The sequence below is a fragment of the Megalobrama amblycephala genome, linkage group LG18, assembly GCF_018812025.1.
Source record: "Megalobrama amblycephala isolate DHTTF-2021 linkage group LG18, ASM1881202v1, whole genome shotgun sequence".
NCBI lineage: Eukaryota > Metazoa > Chordata > Actinopteri > Cypriniformes > Xenocyprididae > Megalobrama > Megalobrama amblycephala.
The window spans coordinates 5,794,856-5,808,742 of record NC_063061.1 but is presented as its reverse complement, the minus strand read 5'-3'; the positions used below and the strand labels follow the sequence as shown (position 1 = coordinate 5,808,742).

Genomic DNA, 13,887 nt, shown 5'->3' with positions numbered 1-13,887 from the left:
GTTAAAATAGTCCATGTGACTACAGTGGTTCAACCTTAATTTTATGAAGCAATGATAAAGATGAACGAAAGGTCTTACAGGTTTGGAATGACATGAGGGCGAGTAATTAAAGAAAGAATTTTTGGGTGAACTAACGCTTTAAAGTTTTATTCGCAAATGTGGAGAAAAGAAGACAACAACTATACAAATACCTGGACATTTAAACACTTACTTTCTCCTCTTCATCCCCAATGGGACATAAGGCCACTATCAGTAGAATGTTTGTGGAAGACAGTTGTATGAGTTCCACCTTGGTTGTTCGTTGGAATAAAGCACAAACTTTGAAATGCCAACTGCTTCTGTGAGTTCTGACTGGTCTGTGCTGCAACTCGAATCAGGTGAGCTACCCCTTTTCTCCTAACACACACATTACTATGTGTAACAGGATTAGGTGATTGACAGCAGTGTTTGCCTATCAGTGAATAGTACCTCCTATTTAAAGGCCGATTGGCTGTTACCTGGGATGCGTCACGTCCGTTTTCCCCCTTTGTTTTGGCTGTGTTGACGGTGGCTGTGGGTAAGTGTGCTGTGTTTTAATATGGTGACTTAGACATTGTTGGCGTGCATAATCTGAAAACTGTTTATTTAATTAGAGTGCAGTTTCTATATTCTGGTGTTGCTGCCCTTTTGGTGCTGCTTAGTGGGTCTGATGACTGTTTGCCTCTCAGGTATGCAATGTTAATAGCTCGTTGCGTGGTTAGTATAAAGTGAGTATAGTATATTTAACTTTTTTTTTTCTTGCCTAATTTAGTATACATGACTTCCTGTACCCCATGGTGGTAGCGGTGGGTATGACTGTGACAAGCCCGTGCCTATGAAGCATTTTATTCGGCGTGATATCCTGATGGTAAGTGTTTTAAAGGCAATTTATATCTGGGTGAGCATAATATTATTCTTTTTAACATCTCCTTTTGTTCGATGTAGGATTCTCCCTCTCGTTCTATGTTGTGATTGTTTGCTGCCGTAATCATTTATGCCGTGATTGTTTGCTGCCGTGAGCACTTGCTGCTGTCTTCGCGCTGTTAACAGAGCGGTGGTCCATACAGCCGCGTCGACGAAGTCATCAACGTTTATTAAAGGGGACTGCTGGTTTGATTCTGTTACGTGCCTTTCTAGTGCCCTGCTTCACGTTTTGGTTTATTTTATTATTAGTTATCATGGTTAAATCATTTAACCTTTTTCTTTTTCTTTAAGTTTGTGGACATTTGTTTGATTGTATTGCTTTGATCTTTCTTTTTTTTTGTGAAACTACAATCTGTCGATATGTGCATGTTTAATCTATGAATGCAATTCAAATCGTGTGGTGATCTATTGTATAGAAGTTGGTGTTTGTAACAATTTCAGGTGATTAACTATCTGATTTTCTGGTTACATTGTTGCTTCTCCTCACTTCTGTTTGTTGATACCACTTATGTGAGGAGTTGCTGCATTGCTGTTCATATTGCCATCTCTGCCCAGTTTATTTTCATAGTTATTTTCTTTTTGATTTATTGCAGGAGCTGGGGTCCCACGGGTGGTTTGATCTTCCTCCTTGTGGTGGTGGTTCTCCTTCATCGTGTGCGGTGTACACCTTGAGTGTTTGATAGTGTGATTAGAGTGCACGGGTGGAAGTGTGCTCTTGTGAAACCAAACTCTACATTGATCCCAGCCGTTGGGAGCCTCAGCCCCTGCTGGTATTAATCCGTCTTTGTTTTACATATATACACATAAATACATACTACTTCAAGTTGGTTTTGTTTGATATCTTTCTCTTTTTGTAATTTGTGTTCTTGTGTTTGAAGTGGGGTTTCATGTATTTTTCTGTGATTCATTGTTTTGTATTTTAATTAACTTTTGTATTAATAAACATTTTGTTTTTGTTTTTTTTGTTTTTTATACTTGCGTCTCTGGCCTAATTTTGAGGGAACCGAACCTGTGTGCTCTATTATCCAATTTGATTGGTTTGAGTATTTTCCCTGGGGTTAATCCTTAGGGTGGCGTAGTCAGACTTTATTACTGGTGAACAAAAACTTGGGCTTGTGTCTCAAAATTACACCGCCCTGCCACATATGTCTATAACTCTAGAAGTATTAAAGATATTTCAAATAGTTTATATTTCAAAGTTTGAGATATTATCAGTGATTCCAGCGAATATGGCCCTTAGCAGTGGATACTACTCAATCTATGACTATGCTTCACATGTTATAACAATAGGAAAATTTAATACTTAATCCAGGTGAGGCAAATCTTGGTTTATTAATGTGAATATAGTGTGGGGAGAGCAAACACTTTCCTAGAAGTCATGAAATTTGTTACAAACATGTAGTTATGATACTGAATATTTGAACTCTTGCTAGCTTCAGAAGCTGTTCAAATGAACAAAATCCCTTCTTCCAAATATTTCTGAAACGATTCAAATATAGAATCTTATGAACAGACTACTGACAGCAAGTTAATGTGCCACAACTTGACCATTTCAGTGTATTTTTGGCACTCAGATGGGTATGTTCTATGCAATTCTTTTAATAGAGGGGAACAGGTTACATTTCTAGTTTCAACATTATTTATTCTTCAGACATTCCCCTTTAAATACTTAAAACGTATCAGCTGTATGCAAAGTGACCACATTTGGTTTTTGACCATTGAATTTGGGTAATATTCAACAATTTGGAAATGGAGCAGCATTGAGATACACTGTACTTTAGGGCCTTAAAGGGAACATCGGATGGCAATTTTCCACAAGTTAGTATGATTCTTTAGTGTCTTCATAAAAAGTCTATAACAAGTCTATAACACTTATAATACGTTTAAAATTTCTTAATGGTTGTGTAAAAAAAAAAAAACACCCTTTTTACCTGGTCAAAACAGCTCTGTTCACATAGAGCTGCTTCGGTGCATGTCCCTTTAAATGATACATAAAATGTACACAGTTTGTAATAAGACAATCACCTTAATGCATTGTTCATTATAAACGTGCAGTTATGAATTACAGTGAGAAGGTTCTAAATAGAAATGATGACATATGTTTGTTCGACTGTATTATTTTGATAATGAACAAGCTGCGATGTCACCTTTTCAGTGCTTTGTTGTGTGTGCGTGAGGCGCCGGCGCGATCAAACAGCAGTCATTGCAAGGGACTTGCCTCATCATCATAACAATGGTTCGTGGCCAGGTCAGATTACGTCAGAGTTTGTTGTCGTTTGTTGGAAAATCACACCACACTGCTCAGACATTCCACGACCCATGTTCAAACATGTTCAGTCGGGTGAAAACAAACTCCGACCAATGGCAACAGACGCAGACAGGAGTATCACACTAGCTGCGTCTCATTTCAGAGGCTGTGTCCTGAACCAACAAACTCCAATAGACGTGTTTGTTGGCGTTTATCTGTGCGGTGTGAACTGGCTTTTCACTTTAGCTGCATTCGTCGTGGAACTTGCTAACTAGCACATTATTAGGAAAGGCTTTTTGCAAAGATTCATAAAAAAAAACCTATAACGTTACTCACGTCGTCTGAAGGTACTGATCCATCCTTCAGGAGCCTTTTAGCAAAAAATAAACTTTTTAGCACAGACATAAACACATATAGGTGGATCCGGGGGCGCATTCCCTTCCCTTCACGCCTGCTTCTTTTTCCCATTTTTTAACTGTCACCATTGGCATATAATGCAACAAAGATTGCTAAAGTCAACAAATTTAACAAAGAGACCTACCAATCTAAGTATAAATAATAAAATAATGATACTGCCATATTTCTAAAGTCATTTTTACCCCCCTGTAAGTTGGCTCCAAATCTCAGGTGAAAATTGTCGTTTTGACCTCTCTCTACAAAATAGTGAATTACTCAGTAATTCAACCGTGACATTTAATATTTTGGCTTTTGTCACTATTTATGTTTGTCTTTCTTCAGAAAAAGCATGAACAAATTCAAAAATTTGAGCCTGAAAAGTTTACGACATTTGTTTGATTTGATACGTTATGACACTGTTGCACTGATTTATTTAACATCTTTAGCTATTATGTGTCATAATCATGCATTTAGCCGCTGGATTAGTCTGTCAATCTCTGCCAGCTTCACTGAACCCTTAGACCAAATCAATGATGCTAATTCAATGCAGAGAAATCTATACTAACTAATAAGAACATATAAACTACACTTATATAGATAACTTAAAATCTATGCTAGTAGCCATCTTAAAATATACAGACAGCCACTGATCTATATAAAGCTGTTCTGTACGAAATATGTCCAAAGCTTCTGAAAATTTTTAAAGTGATGGCTCCAGAATGCCTGGAAATGCCACACTGCTGCTAAGTGTTTATCATTCATGCAAGGTTCCAATATTTGACTCCTAAACTAAGACAGATTTTGAAGACTTTCTTTTGTTGGCACATAGCTTTCAAATCCACTTGTTGGAATAAAGTTTAGATTTTGATAAATTAGAGAGGCAGTTTAAAATCTGAAGAAAAACAAGGCTACTTACATCTACTTTAGGCATAGTCTCTTGACTGTCAATGAGAGCAGTCTCATCAAGTATACTCACTAGGGACGTCATTGTATGATGTGAGACTTGGAACTGTGTAAATAATGATTAGAGCCGAGTCCAATCACATTCAATTTCACGGCCAAACATGAGGGGAAAGGCTTCATGTTTGCGTTTCATAATGAAAAAAATGAAATATAATTCCTCTTTTCTCAAGTTGGCTTGCCAAGTCTTAATTATTAAAGTTATTCATTTTCAACAATCATACCTCCTCTAGTCTATTGCTGTAAATACTAACTAAACATGAAAGATTGGAAATTAAATACAGTGCTGCAGCTTCTTCAACAAAACAGAGACATTGTTGTAATATAAACCAGGATAAATGTCAAGCTTTTGATTATTTGGTTCTACACAAAAAATTTAAACTAGGATGTTAGGTGTCACAGAACCCTTGTTCTCCTGGACTCCATATCCCATGATCCTCCTGTTCTCCACACCTGCACTCACTTCCCTCGTCAGTTCCTCTTCATCACGGATCACCTGCACCTGGACTCTATTGTTAGCACTCCCTTTATATTGCACTCACTCCCTTCACTCCTTGTCCGTCTTAATGTTATACATTAAGTGTATGTTTGGTTCTCCTTACCTGTGTTTATTAAAGTATTGTCATTGATTGTGGAAATCTGCATCTGCCTCATCTCTACACCAGCGTACCGTAACAGAAAGACGGACCCTTTAAACCAACCGGATTTTCCACAAAAAAAAGATGGAGACTTTCCCCAGCTCCCTGGCTCTTGCTCCTCCAACACCTCTGGCAACCGGCGATCGCCTCATCGGGCTCCTGCAGGTCGGTCATTCGCTGGAGAGGTATGTGGAGGAGTTCGTTGAGCTCGCTTTTTTGTCTGACTGGCCTGAAGCATGTTTAATCTCCCTGTTTCTGGATGGACTGGATGATGACACTATCCGTTTTGATGAACCTGATTATCGTTTCTCCTTAAGCGAAACTATCAATTTAATTTTGTGGTTAAACTGCTCCAAATTCTTCGTGGATAAGGTTCAGGATAAGTGTATGTCTCCAGTCCATCCAGAAACACGGTTGGCCGGGCCAGTCAGTCAGCCTCCGTCTTCCTCCGCATGCCCCTCCAGCGAACTTCCTGCCTGTTCTATGCTGGACCCACACTCCTCCGCTGGGTCCAAAAAGCGGAGGAGGAGGAAGAAAGCGGCACCAACCAGTCACGAACCTGCCGCTCCAGCCCTCTCCGAGGAGGCTCCAGCCTCACACGAACTGCCAAGTGAGGCAGCCTGGCTTATAGACTTTTGGTCCGAGCCATTATCTCCAGTCTCCGCCGAGCAAGCTTCTCCTGTCTCCGCCGAGCAAGCAGCGCCAGTCTCCGCCGAGCAAGCAGCGCCAGTCTCCGCCGAGCAAGCCTCTCCAGTCTCCGCCGAGCAAGCCTCTCCAGTCTCCGCCGAGCAAGCAGCGCCAGTCTCCGCCGAGCAAGCAGCTCCAGTCTCCGCCGAGCAAGCTTCTCCAGTCTCCGCCGAGCCTGCATCCCCAGTCTCCGCCGAGCCTTCGGCCCCTGACCCTCCATGGCAGGCTTCGGCCCCTGACCCTCCATGGCAGGCTTCGGCCCCTGACCCTCCATGGCAGGCTTCGGCCCCTGACCCTCCATGGCAGGCTTCGGCCCCTGACCCTCCATGGCAGGCTTCGGCCCCTGACCCTCCATGGCAGGCTTCGGCCCCTGACCCTCCATGGCAGGCTTCGGCCCCTGACCCTCCATGGCTGCCTTCGGCCCCTGACCCGCCATGGCTGCCCACGGCCCCTGACCCGCCATGGCTGCCCACGGCCCCTGACCCGCCATGGCTGCCCACGGCCCCTGACCCGCCATGGCTGCCCACGGCCCCTGACCCGCCATGGCTGCCCACGGCCCCTGACCCGCCATGGCTGCCCACGGCCCCTGACCCGCCATGGCTGCCCACGGCCCCTGACCCACCATGGCTGCCCACGGCTCCTGACCCGCCATGGCTGCCTTCGGCCCCTGACCCGCCATGGCTTTTGAACCTGCCCTGGAGACCTCCACTCCAGTCTGCTCCTCCCCCTGCACCAGCTTGAGGTCTCCAGGGCGCCCACCCCCCTCCCGGTTGTTCCATCCACGGCGCGAGGACGCGCCTACCAGGAGGGGGAGGTACTGTCACAGAACCCTTGTTCTCCTGGACTCCATATCCCATGATCCTCCTGTTCTCCACACCTGCACTCATTTCCCTCGTCAGTTCCTCTTCATCACGGATCACCTGCACCTGGACTCTATTGTTAGCACTCCCTTTATATTGCACTCACTCCCTTCACTCCTTGTCCGTCTTAATGTTATACTACGTGTATGTTTGGTTCTCCTTACCTGTGTTCATTAAAGTATTGTCATTGATTGTGGAAATCTGCATCTGCCTCATCTCTACACCAGCGTACCGTAACATTAGGAAACCTTTTATAAATAAGATTCCACTTTGATGATATGGCCCATATTTATTTCATTTTGAGCGCTCATGGCCAAATGCAAGAGTGAGTTCTTTGATAAATTTAATCAAATGATTGGCGATAACCCATTCATTTGTTGACCAAAGTGATTTGTGCCCTATCACTGGCTTCTAAACTCTATCTCCTGGTTTCACAGACAAGGCTTAAGCTAGTTATAGACTAAAATGCATGTTTGAGCTACTTTAACTGAAAACAACTTGTACAGACATCTTAAAATATGTCAGTGCCATTGTTTTTTCTCAAGATGCACACTGTTTTTTTTTTCTAGTGTGCGTTTATAATAGCTACTTAAAGGTGCTAAATAGGATGTTTTGTTTTATACATTTTTGCAATATTACTTGAAACTGTCTTTACTAAGTAATAAAAGACTAATAATTAGGTGCACTGAAAGGAATAATATTAATATACATCATCTGTGCATGAGGTAGGGCCTTAAAAACATCAGCCAATCGTTTACGCGATCATCGCGTAAACGATTGGCCCTCTGGCTTGTCAGTCACTGCCATGACGTTCCTTGTGAGAGACGAGCGCGGCTGCACGCTCCAGTAACTTTCCACACTCCACAGGCGCCGCATGCAATGTTTTTGTCAGGAGACAGGAGTAACAACTGCAGATTATGAGTCCAACATAATGAATCCACTAACACGACACAGCGAATGCCGGTGGTAAACACTCGTGTTCCAATACTCGTGCATGAGTTTTGGGAGGTGTTCCCTCAAAATGTGCTGTGAAGGAGGGGGGCTGTTCTTACGCATGCACTCATTTCAAAAACTCACTAACAGTCTTTGGTTTCTCAGTCGACGAAAAGATCCTATTTAGGACCTTTAAATATCCTAATTGAACTAATACCTAATCCTGTCTTATGCTAAGCCCTGTCTGTGAAACTGGGCCTATGTGAGTCAGTGAGAACCCTCTGCTAAGGGTTAATAATGGAACAACAGTTTAAAAAAAAAAAAAAAAAAAAGAATTTGATTTGTGACAGCTGAATGTAACATTTTTGACAAGCCAAACATGTCAGTCTTTAAATACCATGTAATTTATTTAAGCCACGAAATAAACTTTTTTCCGCAAAATAAAAAGGATTTAGAACTTCTCCAGCATATTTTTTAATTACCCAAAATACGAACATAGTTCACCCCTCACACACGTTATCACATCCGTCAAAAACTAGGCTGGCTGTCAGTTGGAATATTAGAACTAAAATATCTACATAACACACTCATGGGCATCAATCACTTCACTGAATACTTGCTGGCTAAGAAATAAATAATTATTAACTTACAATCCATCTGTTCTGACATAGAACATGGTGTTCTGACATAGAACCTGGAAGCACTGAATGTAAACAGTGGTTTTAAAGGTGCCCTAGATTCAAAAAATTTATTTACCTTGGCATAGTTAAATAACAAGAGTTCAGTACATGGAAAAGACATACAGTGAGTCTCAAACCCCATTGTTTCCTCCTTCTTATATAAATCTCATTTGTTTAAAAGACCTCCGAAGAACAGGCGAATCTCAACATAACACCGACTGTTACGTAACAGTCGGGGTGAACGCCCCAATATTTGCATATGCCAGCCCATGTTCCCAACATTATGAAAGGGATTACACAAGGGCAGCCAGTATTAACGTCTGGAGCTGCACACAGCCGAATCATCAGACTAGGTAAGCAAGCAAGAACAACAGCGAAAAATGGCAGATGGAGCAATAATAACTGACATAATCCATGATAGCATGATATTTTTACTGATATTTGTAAATTGTCTTTCTAAATGTTTTGTTAGCATGTTGCTAATGTACTGTTAAATGTGGTTAAAGTTACCATCATTTCTTACTGTATTCACGGAGACAAGAGTCGTCGCTATTTTCATTATTAAACACTTGCAGTCTGTATAATTCATAAACACAACTTCATTCTTTATAAATCTCTCCAACAGTGTAGCATTAGCCGTTAGCCATGGAGCATAGCCTCAAATTCACTCAGAATAAAACTTTAACATCCAAATAAATACTTTACTCACATAATTCGAAGCATGCATACAGCATGCATGACGAACATCTTGTAAAGATCCATTTGAGGGTTATATTAGCTGTGTGAACTTTGTAAATGCGCTGTAATATAGTCGACAGCTCGTGTGGCAGGGAGCACGCGATTTAAGGGGGCGGCGCCGAATGTAAATCAGTGCATTGTTAATGATGCCCCAAAATAGGCAGTTAAAAAAATTTATTTAAATAAATCTATGGGGTATTTTGAGCTGAAACTTCACAGACACATTCAGGAGACACCAGGAGACTTATATTACATCCTGTGAAAAATCATTCTTGGGCACCTTTAATGTTTCCAAAAATAGCTATAAATGGATTTGTATTTCCCTTTGTTTCACTGTTGCACTGTTTCAGCCACTGCTGCTGCATCCGAAGGTCCTGAGTATTTTTTAGGGTGGTTACAGGCCAAAACCTTGGGATTTAGTCGCTAGATGGGTGAAGAAGTTCAATGAGAAGTCCTGTCCTTCCTGGGCTTGGTACAAGATGTCTTCTTCTTGCCATCTAAGAAGTGTCTAGCTGTTGTCCTAGCATCTTTATCTGATGGCATTGGACAGTTTGTTTGTGTTAGTCTGACCAAGATCCAATCAAAATGTAGCAGGCTTTTGTTATGGACAGAGAGGGGAATGTGCTGGAATGTGCTGCGCACCACATTTTAATGAAGTCCTTTTATTTTGTTTTGAATTGAAAGGGGGCCTATTATACTAAATTTACTTTTACATGGTGTTTGAACATAAATGTGTCTCGGCAATGTGTGTACACAACCATCCTATAATGATAAAAATCCACCCACTCCAAATCTTTTTTTTTTTTTTTTTTTTTTAATCCCTGTAAAACCTCAAAGGTCTCAAAGAACATGCTGTTTTCATTTTCTGAGCAATGTAATGTCACACTGCACAGGCAGTGCTGCTTTCTGTGTTAGTAACATGGGAAGCATCGTGAGATCTCTGCACACCAAGCAGGACAGAAAATGTGGAGTGGATTCCAGTGTATTACGGCCTCTACAGAGATTAACTACCCCATCAATGCTTATAATAGAACTTTTTAATACACAATTTTAATACACGATCTCAAAATAAATCTTGTATACAATATATACAATAAAGGAAATATACCTTTTGTGCATAACAGAAACATGGCACCAGCCAGAGGTTTATTCAGCACTAAATGGTTATAGCTATTATGAGAAAGCTGTAACACTGTCAAAAATTGGATCTGTCCCTCCTCTCCCTGCCTACACTGTCCTTGTTTGAATGTTTTGCCTTTAAATGTAAAGCCTCTTTTCCCATGACAATACTTCTTATCTACCAGCCACCCAAACCAAACTCATTTCATAGATGCATGATCTTCTTAGAACACTTTGCACCACTTCTGCCAACATTATTATACTTGGAGATTTTAGTATTCATGTAGACACTCCCTCTTGTCATTTTGCAGATGAGTTTCTGCAACTATTGGACTGTCTTAAAGGATTAGTCCACTTTTAAATAAACTTTTGCTGATAATTTACTCACCCCCATGTCATCCAAAATGTCCATGTCTTTCTTTCTTCAGTTGAGAAGAAATGGTTTTTGATAAAAACATACCAGGATTTTTCTCCATTTAATGGACTTCAATGGGCACCAAACGGTTCAAGGTCCAAATGACAGTTTCAGTGCAGCTTCAAAGGGCTTTAAACTGTGGCGCGGCAGGATTTTGAACAACTTCCTGAGTTGGTCACCGCCGGTGTGCGTAGACTCATAGAAAACAATGCGTTCGAATTTTAAAGACGTGGCGCAGCGCTGAGCTTCGCATCTGGTGTGCGACCCCCTTAAAACGCTGTTGCTCAGTAACGGTGGAAATCCATTTTGTCCGGTAATGCAGCGAGATGGAAACAGGGACTCACCGACTGATTCTAATGGCGGGATTGAAATGGTCCAGTCGTGGCAGCATTGAGATTCTTCCTCTGTTGGCAATGGTTGGCATTTACCACATGTGCACCACCACGTCTCATTAGATCTTCGTCTGCCCGATGCTTGAGAGGTGTGTGTCGCCGCAGCAGTCTCTTCCATCTGCCTAATTTCTTCCTCTGTGTATTCTGGTTCAAAAAGGTAGGGCTTGGCAAAAACTCATCTTCTCCTCGAAGTTCAAAATCGTCCGACATTGTTGTTTTACTTTATTTTGTAAACGCCGTTTGACTTAGTGTTTGCACGTTCAACTTGTAAACACTGAATCAGTACTTCCGCCTACATTAAGCGTGACCTTTTCAACGTAATTGCGTATAACGTGACGTCACGAATGCGCATCGCAGAACAGAGCAAGGCCAGCATTTGTGCTTATAAAACGTAAACTTTTTTTTTTTTTTAAATGACCGATCGTTTCGCTAAATAAGACCCTTATTCATCGTCTGGTATCGTTTAAAGCCCTTTGAAGCTGCACTGAAACTGTCATTTGGACCTTGAACTGTTTGGTGCCCATTAAAGTCCACTATAAGGAGAATAATCCTGAAATGTTTTCATCAAAAACCTTAATTTCTTTTCGACTGAAGAAAGAAAGACATGGACATCTTGGATGACATGGGGGTGAGTAAATTATCAGCAAAAGTTTATTTAAAAGTGGACTAATCCTTTAACCTCCAACAACATGTTGATACTCTCATTTCAGACGTTCTGGTGTAAGATCTGGGTGTGTCTGACCACAATACCATCTCAACAGAGCTACCACTCCCCTTTTCTCAGACCGAAGACAAACGTCAAATCTGCTTTAGTGACCTGAAAAACATTATCCTTGACAGCTTGGTCCTAGACCACCAGCATCTCTCCTCTGATGATTTCTCCTCAGTCACTGAGTCCGCTGACTTCTACAATCAATCTCTGAACAGTCTCCTAGTTCTCCACGCCCCTGTCAGAACTAGAACTGTCACCTTCTCACTCTCAGCTCCTTGGTACACCTGCGAACTACGGAAAATGAAGACAGTCCTTGAGTGGCGTCTGAACGGCTCTCACTGTTCACACACAAGCTTATAGAGAACATCAGAAGGCCTACACAAAGTCCTTGAGAGATGCACAGTCACAATTCTACGCTAATATCATCAACAATAGGAAAACCATGGAAAACTTTTTTCTACTATAAATCACATTGTTAAACCGCAAATGTACTCTTATTTATAAGCCACAGTGGAGAAGTGCAATAATTTTATTACTTTTTTCAAATAGTAGACACCATCAACACCAACAATGTTGAAATCATCCACCTGTGCCCTGGACCCTTTTCCCACCGCCTTGGTAAAATCTAACCTCTGTGTCATAAATCCCATGATTACTAATAAGGTCATCAACCACTCCCTCCCCACTTCTCAAAAAACCCACCTAAAGGCCAGAACACACCAAGCCGACGCCGACGAACTAGCGAAGATGAAAGCAGACTGTGGGGTTGGCTCACGTCGGCAGCGTCTGTGTCCAAAGTTGCCCTGCCACACCAAACCGACGCTAAACAGCCGACGGCCAAGCAGCATGTCAGTTCTGCGCCTGCGTGAGATGAAATGCCTTTCCGAAACAGCAGGCGGCAGTAGCTGAGCAGCCAATCAGAATCATCAGATGGCCCGATGGCCCGACGAGCTCCAACGCCGATTCAACATTTCGAATCGGCCGAAAAAAGGCCGACGAGGACCAACTTCAGCCGACGGTGCGGAACACACTGAGAAAACTTAGTCGGCCGACGAAGAAAAACTGCCCGACGGCCGACCGTCGGCTTGGTGTGTTCCAGCCTTTAGACCCAGAACTTCTTGCCAACTATAGGCCCATCTCCAACCTTTCTTTCCTTTCCAAAGTGCTGGAAAAAGTAGTTGCTGCACATCTTCATCTCCACGGAATCAGCTCTGGTCAGGGTCACAAATGACCTGCTGATGACGGCAAGCACTGGCTCCCCATCTCTTCTCATCCTCCTGGACTTGACTGCAGCGTTCGACACTGTTGATCATTCTCCTCCATCGTCTACACTCTACTATCAGTCTATCTGACTCTGTTTGTAACTGGCTTTCATCGTACCTCACTAGGAGAACTGTGCATGTTGCCTTGGGAGAGGTTAAATCATTGACACACAATGTCACCTGTGGTGTCCCTCAAGGCTCGGTGCTTGGCCCCACCCTGTTTATCCTCTATATTCTCCCCCTCGGCCATGTCACCGGCTGGCATGGAATTTCATTTCTCTCAGGACAAATTCAACCCCCTCTGTTGCCCTGCCATCATCCACTCTGACCAACTGCCTGGAGGAGATAAAGGCATGGATGAAGCAAAATTTCCAGCAGTTAAACAGCTCAAAGACAGAAGCTATTCTGACATTACCAGCATTATTTTCTCTGGCCAGGATATTCCACGTTCAACATCAGTCATCAACTTGGATGTTAAAATGGATTCTCATCTGACCTTTGATGCTCACATCAAACATCTGTGTAGGACCTCCTTCGTCCACCTCAGGAATATTGCTAAACTCTGTCCTACACAGATGCGGAAAAGCTTGTCCATGCCTTTGTCTCCTCCAGACTGGACTACTGCAATGCGCTTCTCATTGGGATCCCTGACAAAAGCCTTCAGAAACTGCAGTACATTCAGAACAGCAGTGTTAGGATCCTGATGAGGGTGTGCAAATACGACCATATCACCCCCACCCCCAGCTCTGTACTATGGGAGATCAGGCTTTCTGCTCAGCCGCTCCCAATCTGTGGAATGCTCTCCCTTACCACCTGAGGACACCACAGACTGTGGATGCTTTTAAATGCTGCCTTAAAACTTACCTTTTTAAAAGAGCTTTTGGTTTTATTTTTACTTTATTTTT

The 13,887-nt window shown here is 42.4% G+C and overlaps 1 long non-coding RNA gene across 1 annotated transcript; it reads left to right on the top strand.

The window, feature by feature from the left end:
• Positions 1–348: 348 nt before the first annotated feature.
• Positions 349–1,885, top strand: LOC125253027. The gene is made up of 3 exons (XR_007181335.1): positions 349–707; positions 791–886; positions 1,536–1,885. It is a non-coding gene; the product is annotated as an uncharacterized LOC125253027 (long non-coding RNA).
• The last annotated feature ends 12,002 nt before the right edge of the window (positions 1,886–13,887 follow it).